The sequence below is a fragment of the Mesocricetus auratus genome, unplaced genomic scaffold, assembly GCF_017639785.1.
Source record: "Mesocricetus auratus isolate SY011 unplaced genomic scaffold, BCM_Maur_2.0 Super-Scaffold_100004, whole genome shotgun sequence".
Taxonomy (NCBI): Eukaryota; Metazoa; Chordata; class Mammalia; order Rodentia; family Cricetidae; genus Mesocricetus; species Mesocricetus auratus.
The window spans coordinates 30,716,521-30,744,366 of NW_024429189.1; the positions used below are offsets into that span (position 1 = coordinate 30,716,521).

Genomic DNA, 27,846 nt, shown 5'->3' on the forward strand with positions numbered 1-27,846 from the left:
CACCCCCATTTACTCACCTGGGAGGGTGAGGCCTCCCATGGGAGATCATCAACGTATGTCACATCATTTTGGGAAGGGCCTAGGACCTCCCTTGTGTATCTAGGCTGAGAGAGTATTCCCCCATAGGTAATGGGCTCCCAAAGCCTATTCATGCACTAGGGATAAATACTGACTCTACTGCCAGAGACGTCATATATTGTTCAGGAATCTGTCTCCTGTACCAATTCGTTCAAGGGTACCTCCTACTTTTTCTTCTAAGAGGTTCAGCGTGGTTTGATGTGTGTTGAGGTCTTTGATTCATTTGGACTTAAGTTTTGTGCATGGTGATAGATATGGATGTATTTGCAATCTTCTACATGTCCACATCCTATTGTGCCAGCATCATTTGTTGAAGATGCTTTTCCCCCCCATTGTATAATTTTAGCTTCTTGTAAAAAATCAGGTGTTCATAGATGTGTGGATTAACATTAGGGTCTTGACTTTGATTCCATTGATTTACCTGTCTGTTTTTGTGCCAGTACCAAGCTGTTCCCATTACTGTAGCTCTACAGTAGAGCTTGAAGTCAGGGTGGTGATGCCTCTGGAAGTTTCTTTATTGTACAGGGTTATTTTGGCTATCCTGGGTTTTTGTTTTTCCATATAAAGTTAAGTATTGTTCTTTCAAAGTCTGTGAAGAATTGTGCTGGGATTTTGATGGGGATTGCCTTCAATTTGTAGATTGCTTTTGGTAAGATTGCAGTGTTTTACTATGTTGATGCTACCTATTCACGAGCATGGGAGATGTTTCCATTATTTTAATATCTTCTTTAATTTACTTCTTTGAAGACTCTAAGTTTTTGTCATACAGGTCTTTCACTTGTTTGGTTAGAGTTACCCTAAGATATTTATGTTGTTTATGGCTTTTGTGAAGCATGATGTTTCTCTGATTTCTTTTTCAGTCCATTTATCATCTGCATATAGTAGAGTTACTGATTTTCTTGGTTAATCTTGTATTCTGCCACTTTGCTGAAGGTGTTTGTCAGCTGTAGGAGTTCCCTGGTAGATTTTTTGGGTCACTTATGTAAACTATAATATCATCTGCAAATAGTGAACGTTTGACCTCTTCTTTTCCAGTTTGTATCCCCTCGATTTCCTTCTGTTGTCTTATTGCTCTGGCTAGAACTTCGAGTACAATATTGAAGGTATGGGAAGAGGGGACAGCCTTGTCTTGTTCCTGATTTTAGAGGGATTGTGTTGGGTTTCTGCCCATTTAGTTTGATGTTGGCTGTTGGTTTGCTGTATATTGCTTTCATTATGTTTAGACATGTCCCTATTATTCCTGATCTCTCCAGAGATCATGAAGGAATGTTGGATTGTGTCAGCATCTAGTGAGATGATCATGTGGGTTTTCTTTTTCAGTTTGTTTATATGATGGGTTACATTGATGGATTTTCGCATGTTGAACCATCCCCATATCTCTGGGATGAAGCCTGCTTGATCACGGTGGATGATTTTTCTGATGTATTCTTGGATTCTATTTGCCAGTATTTTGTTGAATATTTTTACATCAATGTTTATGAGGGATGTTGGTCTGTAGTTCTCTTTCTTAGTTGTGCCTTTGTGTGTCTTGGGTACCAAGGTAATTATAGCCTCTTACAAACAGTTTGACAATGACCCTTCTGCTTCTATTGTGTGGAACACTTAGAGGGGTATTAGCTGTTCTTTGAATTTCTGGTAGATTTCTGCACTGAAACCACCTGGACCTGGGCTTTTTTTTGGTTGGGAGACTTTTGATGAGTGCTTCTATTTCATTAGGGGTTATAGGTATATTTAAATTGCTTATCTCTTCTTGATTTAATTTTGGTAAGTGATATCTATTCAGAAAATTATCCATTTCCTTTAGATTTTCGAATGTTATGGAGTACTGGTTTTCAAAGCATGACCTGATGACTCTCTGGATTTCCTCAGTGTCCATTGTTATGTCCCTCTTTTCATTTCTGATTTGTTAATTTGCATGTTCTCTCTCTGCCTTTTGGTTAGTTTGGATAAATGTTTGTCTATCTTGTTGATTTTCTTGAAGAACCAACTCTTTGTTACATTGATTCTTTGTATTTTTTTCCTAGTTTCTATTTTATTGATTTCAGCCCTCAATTTGATTATTTCCTGGTCTTTTCCTCCTGCATGAGTTTGCTTCTTTTTGTTCTAGAGCTTTCTTTCAGTTGTGCTCTTTGTTAATTCTCTAGTGTGACTATTCTCCAGTTTCTTCATGTGGGCACTAAGTGCTATGAACTTTCCTCTTAGCAGTGTTTTCAAAGTGTCCCATAAGTTTGGGTATGTTGTGTCTTCATTATCATTGAATTTTAGGAAGTCTTTACATTCTATTTTTATTTCTTCCTTGACCCAGGAATGGTGCAATTGTGCATTGTTCAATTTCCATGAGTTCGTGGAGTTTCTGCAATTTGTGTTGTTGTTGAATTCTAACTTTATAGCATGGTGGTCTGATAAGATACAGGGGATTATTCCATTTTTTAAAATGGTATTAGACATTTATTTTGTTCACAAATGCAACCCAAGTGTGAATAAATAAACTCAGTATCTCTTCTCCCCTCTGAGTCTCTTTTAAATAGAAAAAAGAACTAAATGTCTCTTCATGGCCCGAATGGCCACCACTGCCCCACCTACGGCTTTAAAGAGATTGTGACTTGATCTTCTGAAACCTTACTGAACTATAGTTCACCCAGCAACAGGAATCCTGGGAAAGAAGTCCTACTGATACTGTCGGTAGTCTCCCAAGGGTGAGGACAGTAACTGGTTTGAAGGCAACTGCGAGTGGTCTTCAGAAAACTGAGGGCCATTGGGGAACTGTGCAGAGGCAAACCTTGTCAACAAGATACCAGCTCCTTCAATTAAAGCTAGGAGAATGCCTCCCATTGCAGCCGACCCAACCATGGCTACCGGTTCACTTCTTGCTGCCAGGATGGCTCCTGTCAAGGCACCACTAGTGATGGGAGTTCCAGGGATCTTCTTTGCCTCTTATCTGAACCATACTACAGTCAATCATAGAAAACAGTCCTCCCCAAACTGCAAAGCTACCTCCCAATTGTGGATCTCTGGTTTTAATAGCTGTCAAGCTCCCTCGGAGTCTGTGGTTTACTCCCACGGCTCTCTCGCGTACTCCTCCATCTTGGTTCCAGCCCGCGTGAGAGTGCCGGGCCCGCTGGACTTCCCTATTCCATTTTTTTTTAATATCTGTTGAGGTTTGCTATGTTACTGAGTATGTGGTCGATTTTAGAGAATGTTCCCTGTGGTGCTGAGAAGAAGGTATATTCTTTTATGTTTGGCTGGAATGTTTTACAGATGTCTGTTAAACTCAATTGGGTCAAAACTTCGGTTAGTTCCTTTGTTTCTTTGTTAAGTTTCTGTCTGGTGGTCCTGTCTAGTGATGAGAGTGGGGTGTTTAAGACTCCCACTATAAGTGTTTGAGGTTTTATGTGTGATTTGAGTTTTAGTAATGTTTCCTTTACAAATGTGGATGTCTTTGTATTTGGGACATAGATGTTCAGAAGTGAGATTTCTCATCAATATGAAATGATCTTCCTCATGTTTTTTGATTAATTTTAGTTTGAAGTGTAATTTGTTAGATATTAGGATTGCTTACCAGCTTGTTTCTTAGGTCCATTTGATTGGAAATATTTTCCTCACCCTTAACTCTGTCTTTGAAGTTGAGGTGTGTTTCTTGTATGCAGCAGAAGGATGAATTCTGTCTTTGTAGCCATTGTGTTAGCCTGTGTCTTTTTATAGGCAAGTTAAGACCATTAATATTGAGGGATATTAGTGACATTGATTGTTAATTCTCATTTGTTTTGGGTTTGTTGTTGTTGTTGGTATTGTGTGTTGCTCTCCTCCCTTCCATCTGTTTCTTTTGGTTGTTGGTAAAGTGGGATTATTTATTGCCTAAGTTTTTGTGAGTATAGTTAACTTCCTTGAGTTGGAGTTTTTCTTTCAATATCTTCTGTAGGACTGATTTTGTGAATATGCATTGTTTTAATTTGGTTTTGTTATGGAATATCTTGTTTTCTCCATCTATAGTGATTGAAAGCTTTGATGGTTATAGTAGCCTTGGCTAGTATCCATGGTCTCTTATTGTCATCTGTTGAGGACCTTCTGGCTTTCAGAGTTTCCATTGAGAAGCCAGGTGAAATTCTGATATTTATATATATGTCTTTGTATGTTACTTGCCTTTTCTCCTTTGCTGTTCTTAATATTCATTCTTTATTCTGTATGTTTGGTGTTTTGATTATTATGTGGCAAAGGGACTTTTTTGTGGTCCAGTCTATTTGGTGTTCTGTAAGCTTCTTGTATTTTCATAGGCATGTCTTTCCTTGGGTTGGGAAAGTTTTCTTTTATGATTTTGTTGAATATGTTTTCTGCACCTTTGAGGTGGGTTTCTTTGCCTTATTCTGTACCCATTATTTTCAGGTTTGGTATTTTCTTTTTTTTATCATTTTTTATTTTAATTTTAAATAGCTTGTTTTACATGTCAATCCCAGTTCCCTCTCCCTCCCATCCTCCCGCACTCCCCTTCCCCCCCTCCGACCCTATTGCCAAATCCTTCCACATAGGGGATATCTAGAGTCTGTCATTTTACTCTTGGTAGGGTCCAGGCACTCCCCTAAGAGTCCAGGCTGAGAGAGCATCTCTCTTTGTGCTATAGGCACATGAAGACAGTTTGTATACCAGGGATAGACACTGATCCACAGCTCAGGGCCCCATAGGTTGCCCAGGCCTTCTCACTGACACTCACATTTGGGGGGTCCAGATCAGTCCCATGCTGGCCTCCCCATTGTCGGTCTGGGGTCCAAGAGCACTCCCCTGTTCAGATCAGCTGTCTCTGCTGGTTTTGCCAGCCCATTCTTTGCCAATTTGCTCATCACTCCTCTCTCTCTGTCACTGGGTTCCTTGGGTTCAGTTCAGTGATTAATTGTGTGTTTGCCTCTGCTTCCATCAGTCACAGGATGAAGGCTCCCGGATGGTTATAGACATCAAGTTCATTATCAGGAATGGGCATTCGAGGTGGTCCCTCCACTATTGCTTAGCTGGCCAATTGGTGTTATACCTTTAGATCACTCGAGGTCACTCTGGTGCCTGATCTGTCTTCGATCCTATGATTCCCTCTTCCCCCTATTCTGCCCCCACCCCCTCAACTTCCTGTTCCCCCATGACCAACTCCCTTCCTCTTTACCCCCTCTATTCTTCCCAGGTCCCACTCCCCCCCACCCCTCGCCGTGTTCCCCATCCATTCAGAGGATCTTGTCTCCATCCTCTTCTCTTGGGTGCTATGCATATATGCATATCTTTTAGGTTCTTTCCTGTTTCCCAGACTCTCTATCTGTGGAAGTGCAGACTGGCACTATCCTGATCCATATTTAAAATCCATATATGAGTGAGTACATACCATGTTTATCTTTTTGCGACTGGGTTACCTCACTCAGGATGGTTTCTTCCAGTGCTATCCATTTCCCTGCGAATTTCAAGATTCCATTGTTTTTTTCTGCTGAGTAATACTCCATTGTGTAAATGTACCACATTTTCTCTATCCACTCTTCAGTTGAGGGGCATCTAGGTTGCTTCCAGGTTCTGGCTATTACAAACAATGCTGCTATGAACATAGTGGAGCAGATGCCCTTGTTGTATGAACCTGCCTCATTTGGATAAATGCCTAAGAGTGGAATTGCTGGGTCTAGTGGTAGATTAATTCCCATTTTCCTGAGGAATCTCCATACTGATTTCCAAAGAGGCTGTATGAGTCGGCATTCCCACCAGCAGTGGAGGAGTGTTGCTCTCTCTCCACATCCTCTCCAGCATAAATTGTCTTCGGTGTTATTGATTCTAGCCATTCTGATAGGAGTAAGATGGCATCTCAGAGTTGTTTTGATTTGCATTTCCCTGATGGCTAAGGATGTTGAGCACTTTCTTAAGTGTCTCTTGGCCATTTTAGCCTCCTCTACTGAGAACTCTCTATTTAGCTCTGTACTCCACCTTTCTAGTGGATCCTTTGGTGTTTTGGAGACTTGTTTCCTGAGTTCTTTATAAATTTTGGAGATTAGCCCTCTGTCAGATGTAGGGTTAGTGAATATCTTTTCCCATTCTGTGGCCTGCCTTTTTGCCTTTTTGACTGTGTCCTTTGCCTTACAGAAGCTTTTTAGTTTCAGAAGGTCCCATTTGTTAATTGTCGATCTCAGTGCCTGTGCCACTGGTGTTATGTTTAGGAAGTGGTGTCCTGTACCAACTCGTTGAAGAGTATCTCCCACTTTCTCTTCTAAAAGTTTCAGTGTGGCTGGATGTATGTTGAGATCTTTGATCCATTTGGACTTAAGTTTTGTACAAGGCGATAAACATGGATCTATCTGCAGTCTTCTGCATACCAGTACCCAGTTATGCCAGCACCATTTGTTGAAGATGCTTTCTTTTTTCCACTGTACAGTTTTAGCTTCTTTGTCAAAAATCAGGTGTTCATAGGTGTGTGGGTTAAAATTAGGGCTTTCGATTCGGTTCCATTGGTCTACATGCCTATTTTTGTGCCAATACCAAGCTGTTTTTAGGACTATAGCTCTATAATAGAGCTTGAAGTCAGGTATGGTGATGCCTCCTGAAGTTCCTTTATTGTATAGGGATGTTTTGGCTATCCTGGGCCTTTTGTTTTTCCATATAAAGTTGATTAATGTTCTTTCCAGGTCCTTGAAGAATTGTGATGGAATTTTGATAGGGATTGCATTGAATCTATAGACTGCTTTTGGCAAGATTGCCATTTTTATTATGTTGATCCTACCAATCCAAGAGCATGGGAGATCTTTCCATTTTCTGGTATCTTCTTTGATTTCTTTCATCAAAGACACAAAGTTCTTGATATACAGGTCTTTCACTTCCTTGATTAACATTATCCCCAGATATTTGATACTATTTTTGGCTATTGTAAAAGGTGATGTTTCTCTGATTTCTTTCTCAGTCACTTCATCCTCTGTATATAATAGGGCCACTGATTTTTTTGAGTTTACCTTGTATCCTGCCACATTGCTGAAGGTGTTTATCAGCTCTAGGAGTAACCTTGCGGAGTTTTTTGGGTCACTTATGTAAACTATCATATCATCTGCAAAAAGTGAAAGTTTGACTTCTTCTTTTCCTATTTGTATCCCCTTTATCTCCTTTTGTTGTCTTATTGCTGTAGCTAGAACTTCAAGTACAATATTGAAGAGATATGGAGAGAGTGGACAGCCTTGTCTTGTTCCTGATTTTAGAGGAATTGCTTTGAGTTTCTCTCCATTTAGTTTGATGTTAGCTGTTGGTTTACTGTATATTGCTTTTATTATATTCAGGTACGTTCCTGTTATCCCTGATCTCTCTAGGACCTTTATCATGAAGGGGTGCTGGATTTTGTCAAAGGCTTTTTCATCATCTAGTGAGATGATCATGTGGTTTTTCTTTCGCAGATTGTTAATATGGTGGATTACATTGATAGATTTTCTAATGTTGAACCATCCCTGCATTCCTGGAATGAAGCCTACTTGATCATGGTGGATGATTTTTCTGATGTGTTCTTGAATCCGGTTTGCAAGTATTTTATTGAGTATTTTCACATCAATGTTCATGAGGGAAATTGGTCTATAGTTCTCTTTCTTAGTTGTGTCTTTGTGTGGCTTGGGTATCAAGGTAATTGTAGCCTCATAGAAAGAGTTTGGCAGTGAGCCTCCTGCTTCTATTGTGTGGAATACTTTGACGAGTATTGGAATGAGCTCTTCTTTGAATTTCTGGTAGAATTCTGCACTGAAGCCATCTGGGCCTGGGCTTTTTTTATTTGGGAGACTTTTGATGACTGCTTCTATTTCATTAGGGGTTATAGGTCTGTTTAGATTATTTATCTGTTCTTGATTTAGTTTTGGCAAGTGATATCTATCCAGGAAATTGTCCATTTCCTTTAAATTTTCAAAATTTGTGGAGTACAGATTTTCAAAGTATGCCCTGATGATTCTCTTGATTTCCTCAGAGTTCATTGTTATGTCCCCTTTTTCATCCCTGATTTTGTTAATTAGCATGTTCTCTCTCTGTCTTTTGGTTAGTTTGGACAGAGGTTTGTCTATTTTGTTGATTTTCTCAAAGAACCAACTCTTTGTTTCATTGATTCTTCTCAGTGTTTTCCTGGTTTCTACTTGATTGATTTCAGCCCTCAATTTGATTATTTCCTGGCGTCTGCTCCTCCTGGGGGAGTTTGCTTCTTTTTGTTCTAGAACATTCAGCTGTGCTATTAATTCTCTAGTATGACTGTTCTCCAGTTTTTTCATGTAAGCACTTAGTGCTATAAACTTTCCTCTCAGCACTGCTTTCAAAGTGTCCCATAAGTTTGTGTATGTTGTGTCTTCATTTTCATTGAAATCGAGGAAGTCTTTAATTTCTTTTTTTATTTGTTCCTTTACCCAGGGATGGTGCAATTGTGCATTGTTCAATCTCCATGAGTTTGTAGGGTTTCTGCGATTTGTGTTATTGTTGAATTCTAATGTTAATGCATGGTGGTCTGATAAGATGCAGGGGGTTATTCCAATTTTTTTGTATCTGTGGAGATTTGCTATGTTTCCTATTATGTGGTCAATTTTAGAGAAGGTTCCATGTGGTGCCGAGAAGAAGGTATATCCCTTTGTATTTGGGTGGAATGTTCTATAGATGTCTGTTAAACCCAGTTGGGTCATAACTTCTATTAATTCTTTTGTTTCTTTGCTAAGTTTCTGTCTGGAGGTCCTGTCTAGCGGTGAGAGCGGAGTGTTGAAGTCTCCTACTATTAGCGTGTGAGATTTTATGTGCATTTTGAGCTTTAGTAATGTTTCTTTCACGAATGTAGGTGCCTTTGTATTTGGGGCGTAGATGTTTAAAATTGAGACTTCATCTTGATGTATTTTTCCTTTGATGAATATGAAGTGCCCTTCTTCATCTCTTTTGATTGATTTTAATTTGAAGTCTAATTTGTTAGATATTAGGATTGCTACGCCCGCTTGTTTCTTGGGGCCGTTTGATTGGAAGATCTTTTCCCAGCCCTTTACTCTGAGATAACGTCTGTCTTTGGTGTTGAGATGTGTTTCTTGTATGCAGCAGAAGGAAGGGTCCTGTCTTCGTATCCATTCTGCTAGTCTGTGTCTTTTTATAGGCAAGTTGAGGCCGTTGACATTGAGGGATATTAATGACCATTGATTGGTGATCCTTGTTTGCGCTTGATTTATTGTTAGTGAAGTTATTTTGTGTAGTTTCTCCTCCCTTTTTCTTTTGGTGTTTTGTAAAGTATGATTATATATTGCCTGTGTCTTTGTGAATGTAGTTATCTTCCTTGGCTCTAGGTTTTCCTTCTAGCATTTTCTGTAGAGCTGGATTCATGGATACGTATTGTTTAAATCTGGCTTTGTCATGGAATATTTTGTTTTCTCCATCTATGGTAATTGAGAGCTTTGCTGGATATAGTAGTCTGGGTTGGCATCCTTGTTCCCTTAGCGTTTGTAGGACATCTGACCAGGATCTTCTGGCTTTCATCGTTTCCATTGAGAAGTCAGGTGTAATTCGGATAGGTCTGCCTTTGTATGTTACTTGGCCTTTTTCTTTGGCTGCTCTTAATATTTTCTCTTTACACTGTAGGTTTGATGTTTTGATTATTATATGGCGAGGTGACTTCTTTTTCTGGTCAAGCCTATTTGGTGTTCTGTAAGATTCTTGTACTTTCATAGGCATATCTTTCTTTAGGTTAGGGAAGTTTTCTTCTATGATTTTGTTGAATATGTTTTCTGTACCTTCAAGTTGTATTTCTTCACCTTCTTCTATACCTATTATTCTCAGGTTTGGCTTCTTCACGGTGTCCCATATTTCCTGGATATTTTGTGTTAAGGATTTGTTGGTTTTGAGATTTTCTTTGGTTGACGACTGTATATCCTCTAATGAGTCTTCAACACCTGAGATTCTCTCTTCTATCTCTTGTATTCTATTGGTGATACTTGCATCTGTAGTTCCAGACCGTTTACCGAGCTTTTCTATTTCCAGCATCCCTTCATTCTGTGTTTTCTTTATCGTTTCTATTTCAGCTTTCAATCCTTCAACTGTTTGAGCTGTTTCCTTAATTTTCTTGGTTGATTTTTCTTGGTGCTCTTTAGATTCTTTGAGAGATTTGTTTATTTCTTGAATTTTTTTCCCCATTTCATGAATTTTTTTGTTTGTTTTTTCTTCTATTTCTTTAAGCGATTTCCTCGTTTCTTCTTTGAGGGTCTCCATCATCTTCATGAAATAATTTTTAAGGTCTGTCTCCTCTTCTTCCTCTATGTAGTGCTTTTCGGGTCTTGCTGGTGTTGGATCCCTGGATTCTGGTGGGGTCATGTTGGTGTTTCTATTGCTGAGTGATCTCTTATTCTGTCTTCTTCCCATCTCTTCTTCCAGTGGGTGCTGGTGGGGTCTTTCAGTCTCCACTGGTCTCCTTCCTTACTGCAGCTGAAGCTGGGGATGCTAAAGCTGGACTCCCTGGGGTTGGGGTCTTGGAGGGGTTGATGTCTTTCCTGAAGCTGGGCTCCCTGAAGCTGGGCTCGCTGGGTTGGGGTCTTGGAGGGGCCGATCTCCTTCCTGTGTGGGCGGCTCTTCTGGAAGCCGGGAGTGGGCCTGAAGATGGAGGGGGGTTGGGGCTGGGCGGGCGGTCCCCGCCTGAGACCTAATCTCACCTGAAGCTGGGCTCGCTGGGTTGGGGTCTTAGAGGGGCTGATCTCCTTCCTGTGTGGGCGGCTCTTCTGGAAGCCGGGAGCGGCCCCGAAGATGGAGGGGGATGGGGGCTGGGCGGGCGGTCCCCTCCTGAGACCTAATCTCACCTGAAGCTGGGCTCGCTGGATTGGGGTCTTGGAGGGGCTCCAGGTTTGGTATTTTCATGGTGTCTCATATTTCCTGGATATTTTATGTTAGGGAATTGTTGGACTTAAGATTTTCTTTGGTCGATGGATCTATTTTTATCTAAGTTTATCTTCAACACCTGAGATTCTTTCTTCCATCTCTTGCATTCTCTTGTTTATGCTTGTATCTGTAGTTCCTGATCATTTACTGAATTTTTTTTATTTCTAGCATTCCTCTAGTCTGTGTTTTCTTAATTGTCTCTATTTTAATTTTCAAGTCTTGAACTGTTTGAAAAGTTTCCTTCACCTGTTTGATTGTTTTTTCTTGGTTTTTACTTGCTTTCTTTAAGAGACTTGTTTATTTCTTACATTTTTTGGTTTGTCCTTTCCTCCATTTCTTGCTTTTTCTGTTTGTTTTCTCTTCCATTTCTTTAAGGAATTTTCTCATTTCCTGGTTGAGGGTCTCTATCATCTTCACAAAGTTGTTTTTAAGGACATTCTCTTCTGCTTCATCTGTGTTGAGATGTTTGGGTCTTGCTGGTGTAGAATCCCTAGACTTTGGTGGTGTTGTATTAATCTTTCTGTTGTTGAATGTGTTCTTATACTGTCATCTTCCCATCCCTTCTTCCAGGGGGTGCAGGTGAGGTCTCTCCTTCTCTCAGTGGGTACCTGTCCAAGATGGTGATGGTAGCAGATTCTGGATGGTGTGGTGTGTCCTCAGGTTTCCCTCCTAGTGGGTGTAGGTGAGTCTAAGACTCCAATTGTGGCAGATGCTGGATTATTTGATCTGCTCCCAGGTCTCTTGGGCATTTGGTGGGCGGGATGGGGCTTTGTGGCCAAGCTTGGGTCAGTGGACTCCAAGGAGGGGTGGAATGTAGGCAGGAGAAGGCCTGGTACTCACCTCTCCCAGTGGGTACAGGCGGGTCCTGCAATTATAGATTTGTATAAAAACAATATAGTCTATATATTGTTTATATAAAGCTAGTATAGTTTATATAAAACTACAATATAGTTGTAGAAAATAATATACTCAAGTCTTGAGTACCTCATCCAGTGATAAAATTTCCAAAACTATAGTGTAATGTTATAACTAGGATATTGATATTTATAGTTAAGATATAGAATATTTCTATCTTTATGAGGATACTTTGTTACTATTTTATAGCCATATCCATTTTCCCCACAGCCTTCCTTGAAGCACAGTTATTTATTATATGATTATATATTTTGTAACCTTTTGAGATTGAGTATATTTTGTTAGTCTAAGGACATAAAATTGGATATTTTTATTTATTACAGTTCTCTGGAGATTCATCCAGATTGTTGTATTAATCAAGTAATATTCCATTACATGGAATGTGGTTTGTTCCACCCATGGAAGGACATCTGGGTTAGTTCCAGTTTTTGTTATTATAAATAAAGCTACTTTAAACATTTGTGTTCAGATTTTGTTTCTGTTCCTCTGGGATAAATGCCCAAGAGGGTATTTTCAGTGTCCTATGACAGTTCAATGTTTAGCTATTATAAAAATTTCCAGATTGTGTTCCAGAGTGGTTGTACTCTTTTACATCTCTAACAGCACAATGCAAGAATGCTCTGGTTTCTTTCTTCCTGTCTTCCTTCATTCCTGTTTTCCTTCCTTCCTTCTGCCTTTCCTTCCTTTTTAAAAGATTTATTTCTTTTGTAGTTTCATTTATGTGTATGTTTCTGTGTTTGTGTGACTATATGCATTGTATGTGGAGATACCTGAGGAGGTTAGAAGGTGCTAAATATCCTGGAGCTGTAGTTACAGCTTTTTTTGAGTTGGTCAGGGTAGATTTCAGGAATCAAATTCAGATCTTCTGCAGGATCAAGTAATGCTCTTAATCACTGAGTCATCTCTATCTGGTATCTTTGCATCTTACCAGCATTTGCTTTTAACACTTAAAAAACACTTTAGTGCTTCTGTCGTCCGCATACTCATACCTCATGTTTTAGTTTGCCATTGCACTAATGGCTTTCAGTGTTGAACATCTGTATATCTGTTCCAGTGAAATTTCTTTTACCCTTTTTTTCAAGAATTCTATTTGATTTAAAACAATTTTTGAGTTTTCAGACTTTTCGTTTTTTATTTAAATTAGAAACAACCTTTCTTCATATGTCAGTCCCAGCTCCCTACCCCTCCCCTGTGGATCTCTGCATTTGCTTCCATCAGTTACTAAATGAAGTCTTGGCAGCAGAGATTTCAAGACAGTTTGTTTTTTTTATAATATATATTTTTATTTTTAAATTTAAATTTAAATTAGAAACAAGGTTGCTTCACATGTCAATCTCAGGTCCCTCTCCGTTTCCCTACCCTCCTCCCATGCCCTCCCACCAACCCTCCCAATATCCCCTCATTTCCCCAGGGAGGGTGAGGCCCTCCATGGGGGTGACCATAGTCAGGGTGACCAAGAGTTCAGGGTGAGAGCACATCTCACATTGTTGGATGGTGTTAAGAGAAGCTTTTTCTTTGCTGGCCGCTTTGGTTTATCCCCCGCCAGCCGCCTGGGCTCTGCCGCGTTGTAGTCCCCAAATAACACACAAGACGCTGTATTAATTATGAAGCTGTTGGCCTTGCTTATTTCTTACTGGCTAGCTCTGACTTAAGTAATTACCCCATAATTGTTAATCTAAGTATTTCTCTTACCGGAGAATAGTTCCGGGCTTCCTACCCCATGGCGGTTACATGTCGACTCTCCTGTGTTTCTCCTTCCCAGAATCCTCCTCGACTCCTAGTCCCTCCTATCTAGGTTTCCTATTGGCTCAACAGTACTTTATTGACAAATGCACAGGACCTCCCCCCAACAGGATGGGAGTCCAAAGTCCATTTGTATACCCAGGATAAATACTGATCTACTACCCAAGGCTCAATTTTTTTCTGCTGAATAGTACTCCATTGTGTAGATGTACCACATTTTCTCTATCCACTCTTCGGGTGAGGGACATCTAGGTTGCTTCCAAGTTCTGGCTATTACAAATAATGCTGCTATGAACATAGTGGAACAGGCATCTTTGTTGTATGAATGGGTATCTTTTGGATATATGCCTAAGAGTGGAGATGCTGGGTCTTGTGGTAGGTTTATTCCCATTTTTCTGAGGAATCTCCATACTGATTTCCAAAGTGGCTGAACCAGTTGGCACTCCCACCAGCAATGGAGGAGTGTCCCCCCTTTCACCACATCCTCTCCAGCATAAATTGTCGTTGGTGTTTTTGATTTTAGCCATTCTGACATGAGTGAGATGGTATTTCAGAGTTGTTTTGATTTGCATTTCCCGGATGGCTAAGGATGTTGAGCACTTTCTCAAGTGCCTCGCAGCCATTTTAGACTCCTCTATTGAAAATTCTCTATTTAGTTCTGTAGCCCACTTTTTAATTGGATCCTTTGGTGTTTTGGAGACTTGCTTCTTGAGTTCTTTGTAAATTTTGGAGATCAGCCCTCTGACAGATGTGGGGTTATTGAATATTTTTTCCCATTCTGTGGGCTGCCTTTTTGTCTTGCTGACTGTGTCCTTTGCCTTACAGAAGCTTCTCAGTTTCAGGAGTTCCCATTTATTAATTGTCAATCTCAGTGTCTGTGCTACTGGTGTTATATTCAGGAACTGGTCTCCTGTACCAGTTCATTCAAGGGTACTTCCTACTTTCTTTTCTAAGAAGTTCAGTGTGGCTGGATTTATGTTGAGGTCTTTGATCCATTGGCATGGCAATAGACATGGATTTCTCTGCTGTCTTCTATATGCCAGCATCTAGTTATGACAGCACCATTTGTTGAAAATGCTTTATTTTTTCCATTGTATAATTTTAGCTTCTTTGTCAAAGATCAGGTGTTCATACGTGTGTGGGTTAATATCTTTTTTTAAATTTAAATTTCTCTTTCTATGTGCTGGGTGTACTTACTACTTTTTATTCATCTGTCTTTTCTACTTTTTATTATATGATCATTTGTGGTAAGACTGTGGAAAGCAAGGGCTGTTGACATGGTTCAGTTGGTGAAGGCATTTGCCACCAAGCCTCACCACCAGAATTCAATCCCTGGGACTTATGTGGTAGAAGAGAACTTATTTCTTTGGGTTATCTTCTGACCTCTGTATACACATGCCTTCTCTCCCAAATAAGTAAATAAATAAGCTTAAAGAAAGAAAAAAATTGGGAGAATAATGTCTGCTTAAAAATGTAAAGTTACTAGATAGAAGTGTGTAGTTAAGACACACAGTGAACTCAGAAAAAGCTATTGTTTCAGATCTGTTCCCACAGATTCCATCTTCACTAGTTGTCAGTATTGGATGTTTATCTTTGGTAGCACCCGTCTAATGTAAGAGTCCCCTGTCTGCTGCCCTCTTGACCACTTTAGCTTACTAATCAACAGTGGTTATTGTTATTTTTTAGAATCTAATACAATTATACACTGATGAGGGCAAATTAATTTAGAAAAAAACAGTCTACATTTATCTTGACAAATGGGAATGTATGATTCTAGCACATTATGTTAGATAAATGTATTTTATCATGCCAAATGTTCCATTACTTTTTCATTATTTTCTACCTCATTATCTGTACCTATGGCTACTTTCCGTGTTTCTGAGTGTATTTCATTCATATTTTAACCATTCCCTTCTCCCACAATACCTTATGGTATTTATAATGTATTGCTATATTTTTAAGAAGCTCATATACAATAACACTTTATTTTTATGCTGTCTAAATCTTTTATTTAAAGACATCTGGTATGGTTGGCTCAGTGGACAAAATATGACAGTGCTGAAAAGTAGTATTAGCAATTCTTATGACTTTCTACATATTTCAAGATGTTTATGGCAGAAATTATATACTGTGGTAGATAGAGCAGCAGACTAAGAGAAACATTTATCATTGATATGCTGCTGCTTACTTGATTGTGACCTTGAGAAAACCAGAAACATTTTTATTGTCTCCAATATATGCATAGAAATGTTGAGATTTTTAAGCATAATTTCACCCTTGATCAAGGGAATTTCTCTTTGCAACAGATGGAGACCACTACAGAAAACCACAGCCAATCAAAATGCAGAGTTGTGGAGCTCAGTTCCAATGGGTACATGTATGAAATACTTTTGAACCCAAGACTCAGGGAATATTGTGGAAGAAGGGTATGCAGATTTTAAGAGCCAGTTAAGATTAAAGGGAGTTTGCTGTGAGAGTGTGTCTCCTAGAAATACCAGAAGCTACACACATTAAAATGTCACCAACATGACTGCAAAAACATGACTTCACACCAATGGACTTGCAATAGTGGTTGGAAAAGCCTGTGGGGCCTTAACCCTATACAAAGAATATAGACAACTGAGGAAAGCTGGGAGTGAGAGAGGTGGTATTCCCTAGGGAAGAGCATGCCCGGTTTTTATCTGGTGTCCATCAACCTTGAAAACATACACATGAGTAACATATGAACTGAGAAAGTTATATTTAGGAGTATATATGTATATACATATAAGAATGTAATAACAATTTCTGAAAAAAAGAGGCCATGGAATGTAGGGAGGGGTATAAGGGAGAGTTTTGAGGGAGGGAAGGGAGTACTGTTGTAATTATATTATAATCTCAAAAATAAAATAAAAATGTATAATATGTTACTCCTGCTGTTTCTAAAGCTTATTTGGAAAAGATCCCTATATGATTAGTGGTAACTTTTTGTTTGAATTACTTTGTGAATTATAAAAGTTATGAAAATTATCACTGAGCTGCACTTTTGTATGTATGTGTGTGTAGTGCATGTACATGTCTGTGTGGGTGTCCATGGATGTTTGGAGGCTTGAGTTCAGTGTTGGATGTCTTCCTTATTGCTTTCCACCTTACTGTGTGAAACCAGGTTTGGAGTCCACTCATTGGCAAGCCTGGCTGACTGTTAAGTTAAAGAGATCCACTATTCTGTGCTCCACCCCTAGCAGTGTGGACACACACACACACACACACACACACACCTACATTTACAGTTTGCATGTAGTTGAGGAGAATATGAATTCAGTTCTTCATTCTTGCCTGATAGAAATTATACTAGTTGAGCAATCTCCTTAGTCCCTGAACTTTTACTCATACTAAAAATTTCTTAGATATTAAAATATATTAGGTATTAAAGCTGAATTAGAGACTGTAGAGATGACTTAGCAGTTAATAGAGTTTACTGGTTTTGCAGAGAACCTCAGTTTGTTCCAAACAACCATGTTGGGCACTCTATGGTCTGTAACTTCAGCTCCATGTATTTGATACCCTGGACTAGACTCTGAGTATTGGCACTTGCTCATGAACACACACACATTCTCACACACAAATTAAAATATAAAAATAAAACTCTTTAAAACAGTTAGTGGGGTGGGAATGTAGCTTAGTGATAGAAGTGTTTGCCTAACATTTACAAGACCCTAGGTTTAATCTCCAGTACCAACACACACACACACATACACACACACACACACACACACACACACGCATGCACGCACACACACACGCACGCACACACATACACACACACACAAACACACACACACACACACACACACACAAACACACACACACACACACACACACACACACACACACACACTCCACACATGCGCAAGCACGCACTCGGGCAGGCACAGACACATACCAAAACAAGAAACAAAAAATCTCCATGTTAATCTAATGAATACTGAGTTAGTATTAATCTAAATTTGAAAAATTGTTAGAAATTTGTGGGAACACCAGACCTTGAGCAGAGACCCACTTCCCCTTCTGCCTGGGAGTAGGCAGCTGTAAGACAATGTTTAGTAAAAACATGTTTACTAAAAACGATACAATAAGTTCCTGGCCACTTCCCCTTCTGCCTGGGAGTAGGCAGCTGTAAGACAATGTTTAGTAAAAACATGTTTACTAAAAATGATACAATAAGTTCCTGGGAAAGGCCTTCCCACAGAAACCGCCCTGACCTCGACCTTGTCCAAAGACTAACCGCACCTTCAAAAACCCACACACATCCACCTCTGGGTCAGGGAGAACCAGCCAGGGGAGAGGAGAGAGCAGAAGCTTCTCTGGTGGGAGCTTTTCTTAGGAAGTTTTTCTTGAACCTTTTTGGAGCCTGTTTAAAGTTCTCTTTATATCATTGAACGAGTCTCTGTGTTGTCAATCCCCGACACCCTCCGCACGTTCTCGGACACAGGCCGCGCAGCAGACGTGACAGAAATTTGCAACCTGATTGTTTCCATTTGATGATGTTGATTATTTCATCTGTAGGGGAAGGGGGGAAGATGTAGTCAACAATCTATTATTTGTTTCGTGTGAACCTTGTTTTATTTTGTGTTACTCTGTAATAGATTGTTCTAATATGGGGGGAGGGAAGAGAAATTTGCAACCTGTTTTCTGCATATATATTTGGCTTTTTGAGACTGGGTTTCTCTGTGTAGCCCTGGATGGCCTTGACCTCACAGAGATCTGACTGCCTCTGCCTTGTGAGTACTGGGATTAAAGGTGTATGCCACCATCAACCAGCAAAGGCTAAATTCTTTTTTTTCAGAATTATTATTGCTATTATTTCCTACATAAGGTAAATAATGGTTGAAGGCAAGGGTGGAGTTATTTGAAAAGTTTCTGATAATCCTAGACTATCTCAGTTTCCATCTAGAGATTCTATTCTTTTTTTCTGGAAATAGCTTTAGTTCAGGGGTATTAATTGATTAAATACTAACTCTCACAAACTATTATAATGATTGAATGCTGCTGTATGAGACACAAACAAGAGCCAGGTTATCATGTGCTATTCAAACTTGTGTATCCTGTCCTCTGCTAGATGAAAATGTCATCCTGATTCAAGAAGTGACAACTCATTTGTCTTCATGTGGTTTTGTTGAGGGTGGGGTAAAGGAACCTGTATATACAAACCTAATTCACTCAGCTATGCATGCTTCTGGTGATTTCCTGGATTAGTAGAGTAATTTATTATAAATATTTCACATTCATATGGAAAACCGGTTGAAAAATGAATAGCTTTCACTTACTATGTGAAAGACCCCAGGCGGGGGACTTTCACGGGAGGGAGACCCGAACCCAAGGAACACCGAGGCCACGAGCTTGGATGCAAACAGCAAGAGGCTTTATTGATAATACACGGGTACCCGGGGCGTCTCAGTCTCGGGAACTGAGAGCCCCGAGCTGGGGACTCAGGGGTTCTTTTATAGCAAAAAGCGCAGTACAGAAGCGAGAAGCCTAGTTACGGGACCCTGATTGGGTAATTTAAATGAGGCTGGGGCTCAGAACGAGGTTTCTCTCATCTGGACAGAGAGGCAATTAAGGTTTCTCTCATCTGGACAGAGAGGCAATTAAGGTTTCTCTCAGAACTCAATTCTCGGCCTTGGCCCTATCTGAAGAACAAAGGTTTCTGTGCCTGCCCAATCTTTCTGGGCTGGCTATGCAGACCATAGACACCTGTGCCCCTATCTGGACAGAGATAGTAGTGACTATTCAGCTGCGAAGACCTTGAGCTGAGCTCCCTCCTGATAAAAAATGGCTGAGCTGTGGGGGAAAGGAGTTTTCCATAAGCCTCAGCTGCCTGCGCTGGGCCGGGGTCTTTCATATGTATTGACTATGGTGGTGATATTATTTATGTTCTTATTTAGGTCAAAGTTCAAGGTTCAGACAGAATACGGACCTAGATAACCTGTGCTCACTGGGATTTTTTTTCAGTGGAGGTGATTTTGAAATGGTGCATGCTTAACAGAGGTGTGTGAGAAGAAGGATGCTGGGTTTTCCATCCTATCCACATTATGCATGCCAGATATATTTTGCTTTCCTCAAAAAGTTGTACTATCTTTACTCCTTCTTTAAATACGTTGCCTTTCTAAGCATAATACCAAAGGCAAATATCATGAGGAAAAAAGTGATAGGCTTACTATAACAACTCTAAAGCTTCTGTTTGTGAAATCCAATATAAACAAGAATGAAAAACAACTGTCAATCAGGAAGAATGGTGTAACGTATATGGCGATCAAAGACGAAAATCCTTACAAATCACTCTTAAAGTACAAAAGAGCACGCAATACATGGCCAGGGCATCTTTTTTTTCTGCGGAGCTAGAAACTGTAATTATGTTTATTGTACAGATAAATTGAGATTTAGATAGGTCTTTCACTCAGTAATGAATTATAAGCTTAGCACCTATTGTGTTGTCTGACTCCAGAGTCATGTTCTTAACCTGTAAACTGTACAGCTTTTCAGTCCTGTAGATTGAAAGGTTTACACCAAGTACTAGTAATGATCATCTCTAGCTAGTGAGGGTATTAAGATTTTGTTTTTAAATTTCTACATTATGACACTAAAGGAAGTATAAATTCTCTTTAATTGTTATATTTGTTCAGTAACTTCCACTGTTACATTTTACTTTCTGTAAGCATTATACTTTTTGGTTAGGATCTTGCTTTTGAGCAGTTGGATTTTTCCTTTTGAGAAAATAATCTCTCTCCACTCTCTTCTGATTTCAGTTAGCTTATATTTGGAAGCATGGCACAGTTCTGGATGATTCAGTCTGAGAGAGAACAAAAAAAGATCTCTGGCACTCATTTCTCCTGAGTGGAGCTCCAATAGGTGTTTAGTGTACGGTTAGTTTCTTATCTGTGTTAAGTTCACTATCAAGTGCAACGCAGACAGGGATCAGAAACTTGAACCGATACCATCGCATCCTAAGAGAGTACTCAGAGGCTGCAGTGTACATCTAAATTATGTCAGGTTTCCATGGTCCGATTTGCTGCAGTTCTAAGATTTGAACACTGAGTGGCACTAAAGCCTAGGTCACAGATGAAATATTAGTCCTAAATTTAAGATTCAGGGGTCTATTGTAAAATGACTTTGGAAAGTACAAATAGGATTACTCAAAAGTACTTTGAGTATAAATAAAGAAGATAGGAAGTTTAGTTTGACAAGAAGTTCTTTTGGGAACTGGAATCTAGTTACAGTATTCTGTCTGCAAATTGTTCGAGAGGCAAAAGGCAAGCTGCTTTGAAACTGTCGAAAACAGTCAGCCTCTTTACACTTATTCGTAAGTATTCCCATTCTCTTTCAACTTGTAAGGAGGAAGAATACATTCTTAGAAACAGATTTGCAGTTAGAAATAACCTTGAATTATGTGGCATTATAAAGGCTTGTGTGCCTATAGTTGTCAAGTGCACAGTAAGAATTACTTCTAGAATCAAACTTCAAACCTTGGAGATGAATTATGTGCATTTATATATTTTTTCTGAATTTTGTACTTTCTAATGACAGACTGTCCTCTAACATCTATATATGCTTGCCCTTACTCTCTCTCTCTCTCTCTTTCTCTCTCTCTCTCTCTCTCTCTGTAAAAATATAGCACAAAAAATATAGCACAAAATAGCAGGTGTCCCCGTGTTGTTTTAACTTGTGTTTAGTTTGGAATCATTTTCTCCGTTCTCCCCTGCTCCTCCTTCCCATCCCCCTTTTCTTTCCTCCCACCCCGTCTCTATGTACATTTCTGCTCCCAGTGCTCCTCTTTTTATTTTCATATCACATATTACACTAACTCAAAATGTTTTATTTCCCATTTGCAGGTTTCCTTCTTGTTTTTTTTTGTCCCCTGTACACATCTAAACGCAAAACTTTAACATTTAGGAACTAGGATAAGCATATGAAAGGAAACATGAGGTATTTGCTTATCTGAGTCTGAGTGTAACATTTTTTTATTTTATATATTAGCTTCAAAATAACTCATTTTTTCTTTATGTTTATTTCACCGTGTTTATATGTCACTTTTTTCATCACTAAATTTCTTTATTAACAAGAGTTACCAAAACAAGGCCCCAAACAGAAAACAAAGCAGAAATTAATGAGTTTACTATACTATAAAAAGTCTTTAATGACAACAAAGCAGAAATGGAATGAAGTTCAGGAAATCCCCTAAGCACAAATTACCAGGACACTTTGATTATAGGAGCCCTGTCTTGGACAGCAGGGCAAACATAGTTTTCCTACAGAGAATACAGCCATGTATTGCCTGCTGACACTTACCAGAAACATCAAGTCCCACCTGAGAGGATCATCTAACCCAACCCTTTGCTGGCCAACAAAGATAAGCCCAGGAGCTACCAGCTATAAAACACAACACAGAGCCTAAATAGAAAATTTATACACGTAAAGTATCTATTTATCAGACCACCGAATGTGTATCAACTCCCACACACCCACATACATGCATGTTACACACACATATTGTAACAGAAGTCATGTACATATTAAGAAGAATGCCTATGTCTTTATGGGTGTGGAAGACCTGACAACATACTAATGTCCCTTTCAGATATTTTAACCCATAGCTAGAATCCCTAAAGTATTAAATTAGATGCCTTATCTCTTTCTCTCTGAAGAGAAAAGAAATGACAGTTGCTTTCATTTCTCCACTAGAAAAAGTTTTCCAAAATAAAAGTTAATGCTGCTCTATTTCTTGTGACACTGTTGTAATTTTTAACCAGGAAAGGGACTTAATTATGGAATTAGAACAGCTGACATTCCTTTCATCATTCATAGACTTAAGTGGCAGTGGAGGGGAGGGGCTATGGGATTCCTGCTTCTCTCTTTTGCTTCCTAGACACGAGGAAGCAGTTTTAGTCTGCTGCACTGTCAGAGGCACAGATGATGACAGACTTAAACCTCTGAAACCATGAACCAAAATAAACCTTTCCATATAAGTTATATGGACCATTTTGTTGTGGTGATGGAAACTTAACGTAAGTCCCCAGTGTTTGTGTTTCTTAGACTGTGGAAATCCTACTGATGCTAGTAAGGGTTCCTTTAACACTTTTCTGTACTGTTGGGCATCCCACCAAATAGTTCACAGAGACCATATGGAAGAAGGAGTCCAAAAGAAGCTATGCAGAAGATGGCCAGGGCCAAAGCTTTTGTGTAGATGAGAGACATCAGGAGGGCACTGAGCTCCATAGACAGAGCAGGCTCATAGTTGAGGCCTATATGTCAGATTTTAACTACCTACTCATCTATAGATGGACATGGAGGCCAATTGCATTTCCTGGCTATTGTTAAAAAAGCAATAATAACAATGGTTGTACACCTATCTCTATGGTAGGCTATAGAGTCATTTGAGTATATGTTCAAGAGTGGTACAGCTGGGTCTTACATCTGTTCATATTTTAGTATATTGAGAAGCCTCCACACTGACTTCTTTAGTGACTATAATTTTACTTTCTTACCACAGTGATTAGGGGTTCCTTTTTTAATTAAAAATTATTTTTCATTTTACATACCAACCCCAGTTCTCCCTCTCTCTCCTTATCCTGCCTCCCTGCCTCTCCCCTTCTCACCCCACATCAACCCCTCAGAGGGGGGTAAGACTTTTGTTGGGGAGTCAACAAAGTCTGGCATACCAAGTTGAGACAGGACCAAGCCCCTCCCCACCTATATCAAGACTGAGCAAGGTATCCCACCATAGGGAGTGGGCTCCAAAAAGCCTGCTAATGTACCCTGGATAGGTCCTGGTCCCACTATCAGCCCCTCCCCCAAAGATCAGGCCACATAACTGTCACTCACATTCAGAAAGCCTAGTTCTGTCCCATATGGGTTCCCCAGCTGTTAATCCATAGTCCATGAGTTTCCACTATCTCAGGTCATTTTTCTCTGTGGTTCCTTGATCCAGTGATGATTCAGTTGATCATTGTTCAATTTCCATGAGTTGGTAGGCTTTCTGCCATTAATGTTGTTGAATTCTAACTTTAAGCCTGATAAGACACAGGGGATTTTCCAATTTTTTTTGTATCTGTTAAGGCTTGCTTTGTTATCGAGAATGTGATCAATTTTAGAGAAAGTTCCATGAGGTGCTGAGAAGTAGGTATATTCTTTTGTTTTGGGTAGATTGTTCTATAGGTGTCTTTTAAGTTCATTTGAGTCATAACATCTGTTAGTTCCCTTATTTCTCTGTTAAGTTTCTGTCTGGCAGACCTGTCCAGTGGTGAGAGAAGGGTGTTGAAGTATCCCACTATTAATGTGTGAGATTTGATATGTGATTTAAGCTTTAGTAATGCTTCTTTTACAAATGTGGCAGATATTTAGAACTGAGATTTCATTTTGATGGATATTCCCTGTGATGAATGTGAAATGTCCTTCTCCATCTCTTTTGATTAATTTTACTTTGAAGTCTATTTTCTTAGATATTAGGATACTTATACCCACTTGTTTCTCAGGCCCATTTCATTGGAAAATCTTTTCCCAACCCTTTACTCTGAGGTACTGTATGTCTTTGAGGTTGAGGTGTGTTTCTTGCATGCAGCAGATGGATGGGTCCTGTTTTCGTATCCATTCTGATAGCCTGTGTCTTTTTATAGGCAAATTGAGGCCATTGCTATTAATGAACAGTGATTATTAATTCCTTTTATATTTGGTTTTGTGGTTGTTGGTGGTAGTGTTTGTGTGATTCCCTTCTTTGGGATCTTATGGTGTGAAGGTCTCCTTTGCCTGTGTTTTTGTGGATACAGCTAACATCCTTGGGTTGGAGTTTTCCTTCTAGTACTTTTCTGTGGGGCTGGATTTGTGGATTATGTATTATTTAAATCTGGTTTTGTCATGGAATGTCTTGTTTTCTCCATGTATAGTGATTGAAAGATTTGCCTGGTATAGTAGTCTGGGATAGCATCCATGGTCTCTTAGTGTCTTCAGAATGTCTGTCCAGGATGTTCTGGCTTTCAGAGTTTCCACTGAGAAATCAGGTGTTATTCTGATAGGTCTGCCTTTATATGTTACTTGGTCTTTTTCCTTTATAGCCCTTAATATTTTTTCTTTATTCTGTGTTTAGTATTTTGGTTATTATATGATGAGGGAAAGTTTTTTGGTTCAGTCTATTTGGTGTTCTATAAACTTCCTGTACCTTCATAGCTATGACATTCTTTAGGTTGGAAAGTTTTTTCTATGGTTTCATTGAATATATTTTTCTGTGCCTTTAAAATTTTTTATTAAAATAAATTGTCTTAGAAACATGAATGCATGCTTCACATGTCAATCCTAGCTCCCTCTCCCACCCCTCCTCCCTTGTCCCTCCCCCAGCCCTTCCCCAGTCCCCACCCAATCCACACATTATTCTCCAGGGAGGGGGAATCTCCGGAGTCTGTCAGTTCATCCAGGGCAGGACCTAGGCTCTCCCCCATGTGTCCAGGCTGAGAGAGCATCCCTCCATGTGGAATGGGCTCCGAAAGTTCATTTGTACACCATAGTGAACACTGATCTACTACCTAAGGCCCCAGAGATTTCTGAGACCTCCTCACTGACACTGCATTCATGGAGTCTGGATCAGTCCCCTGTTGGCCTCCCAGCCATCAGTCTGGTGTTCAAGAACTCCCCCTTGTCCAGTCAGCTGCCTTTGTGGGTTTCACCAGCATGGTCTTGACCCCTTTGCTCATCACTCCTCCATCTCTGTCACTGAGTTCCAGGAGTTAAGTTCAGTGTTTAGCTGTGGGTTTCTGTCTCTGCTTCCATCAGTCACTGGATGAAGGTTCTAGGATGGCATATAAGGTAGTCATCAACCTTATCATCAGCGAGGGGCTATTAATATAGTCTCTCCACTATTGCTTAGATTGCTGGTGTTATCCTTGTAGATCTCAGGAAATTTCACTAGTGTCAGCTCTCTCCTCAAAGCTATAATGACTCCGTCTATTATGGTATCTCTCATCCTGCTCTCCTCTATTCTTACCCTGACTCAACATTCCTGCTCCCCCATGCCTTCTTCTCCCCTCTTCTTATCTGCCTCTCTGTTTTCCAGTTCCCGCTCCCCTCCCCCGATGTTCCCAATCTGCTCAGGAGATCTTGCCTCATTCCACTTCTCTGGGGGTATCATGCATATCTCTTGAGACCCTCCCTGTTTCCCAGACTCGATGGCACTGGGATTGTAGGCTGACACTCCCTTGATCCATGTCTACAATCCATATATGAGTGAGTCATACCATGTTTGTTTTTTGGGACTGGGAAACTCAGGATGGTTCTTCTAGTGTCATCCATTTGCTGACAAATTTCAAGATTCCATTGTTTTTTTTCTGCTGAGTAGTACTCTATTGTGTAAATGTACCACATTTTCCTCTATCCACTCTTCAGTTGCGGGGCATCTAGGTTGCTTCCAGGATCTAGCTATTACATATAATGCTGCTATGAACATAGTGGAACAGACATCTTTGTTGTATGAATTCTCCTTCTTTTATCCCTATTATTCTTAGGTTTGGTCTTTTCATGGATGTTTTGTGTTAATAATTTGTTGAATTTAACATTTTCCTTGATTGATGAATCTATTTCCTCTGTTATATCTTCAGTGTCCAAGGTTATTTCCTTCATGTTTTGCATTCTGTTGGTCATGCTTGCATCTGTAGTTCCTGTTCATTTTCCCAGATTTTCCATTTCTAGAATTACCTCAGTTTGTGTGTTTTATTACCTCTATTTGTATTTTCATGTTTTAGACTGTTTCCTTTACTTATTAATTGTTTTTTTCTCTTGATTTTCTTGACTTTTTAAAAGGGATTATTGATTTCTTCCATTTTTTGTCTTTCCCTCCATTTCTTTAAGGGAATTCTTCATTTAATCTTTAAGGGCCTCTATCATCTTCATAAATTTATTTTTAAGGTCATTTTTCTTTTGCTTCATCTGTGTTGGGATGCTCAGGTCTTGCTGTTGTCGAACCACTAGTTCTGATTGTGCCATACTGCTTTTATATTGTTGAGTGTATTCTTACACTGCCGTCTACCCATCTTTCTCTGATTGGTGCAGGTGGAGTCTGTGCCTCTGTGGGTCTCTCTTTCTCCAAGTAGTGCGGACTGGGCCTGTGGCTCCAGGATCCATCTTCCTCCAGGTTCAGGTGGGGCCTGTGGCTCTGGTGGTTGCTCTTCCTCCAGGTGTAGGTAGGGTGTATCAGGTGTTTCTTTATTTTCAAAAATTTTCCCAAGATTTGTTGTAATTTTCTTTCTTGATTCTGACCAGGGTGAGATGGAATCTCAAAGTAGCTTTAATTTGCATTTCTTGGATAGGCAAAGATTTTGAATACTTAAGAATTATATCTTGGCCATTTGTATTTCTTCTTTTGAGAATTTTCTGTTTGGTTTGATGACTCATTTATAGACTCATAGTTATTTATTGGTGTTACATTTTTGCAGTTTCTTGTATACTCTATATATTAACCTCTTGTCTGAAGTATTGCTTTTTCTTGTAAAAACTGCCCCCACCCCATTCTTCAAGTTGTCTGCTCACTCTGTTGGAAATTTCATTTGGTTTTCAGAGGCTTCCCAATTTCAGGTAGTAACTCCATTTGTAAATTCCTGTGTTATTAGGGTCCTAATTAATGATTATATTTATGACCTATATCCTAAAATGCTTTCCTTTATTGGTTTCAGTGCTAGAGGCATTAAATTAAGGTCTTTAATTCAGTTTCAATTGATTTTTTGTGCTGACAGATATGGATATAGTTTCACTTTTTGCAAGTACATATCCCATTTTCAGCACCATCTACTGAACAGGCTATCTTTTGCCTGGTATATGGTTCTTGGTACCCCTTATAAAAACCAGGTGTCTATAGCTGTGTTGGTTTATCTCTGAGTGCTGTTCTACATGTTTATTCTTGTGCCAGTATTATGCTGTCTTTGTTACTATAAAATCTGTAGTATAGGTTGAGCTCAGAGAATGCAATGCCTCTAGCTATGTTCTTTTTGCTTTGCGTACCTATGGTCTTTTGTGTTTCCATATGAATTTTAGGACTTCCTTCTTCAGTTCTATGAAAATGTCATTGTGATAAGATTGATACTGCATTAACTATGTAGATTACTTTTGGTAGTGAAGCCCTTTTCACAATATTAATTCTGACAATCCAAGAGGGTAGAGGGTTTCCTCATCACTTAGTGTCTTCTTCAATCTCTTTATTCAGTGTCCTCAAGTTTTTCTTATAGAGATTTTTCATCTCTT

General features: G+C 39.5%; 1 pseudogene; it reads right to left on the reverse strand.

Annotated features, from left to right (window-relative positions):
* Positions 1–2,510: 2,510 nt before the first annotated feature.
* The window catches only part of LOC121140150, a 32,075-nt pseudogene continuing 6,739 nt past the window's right edge, over positions 2,511–27,846 (reverse strand).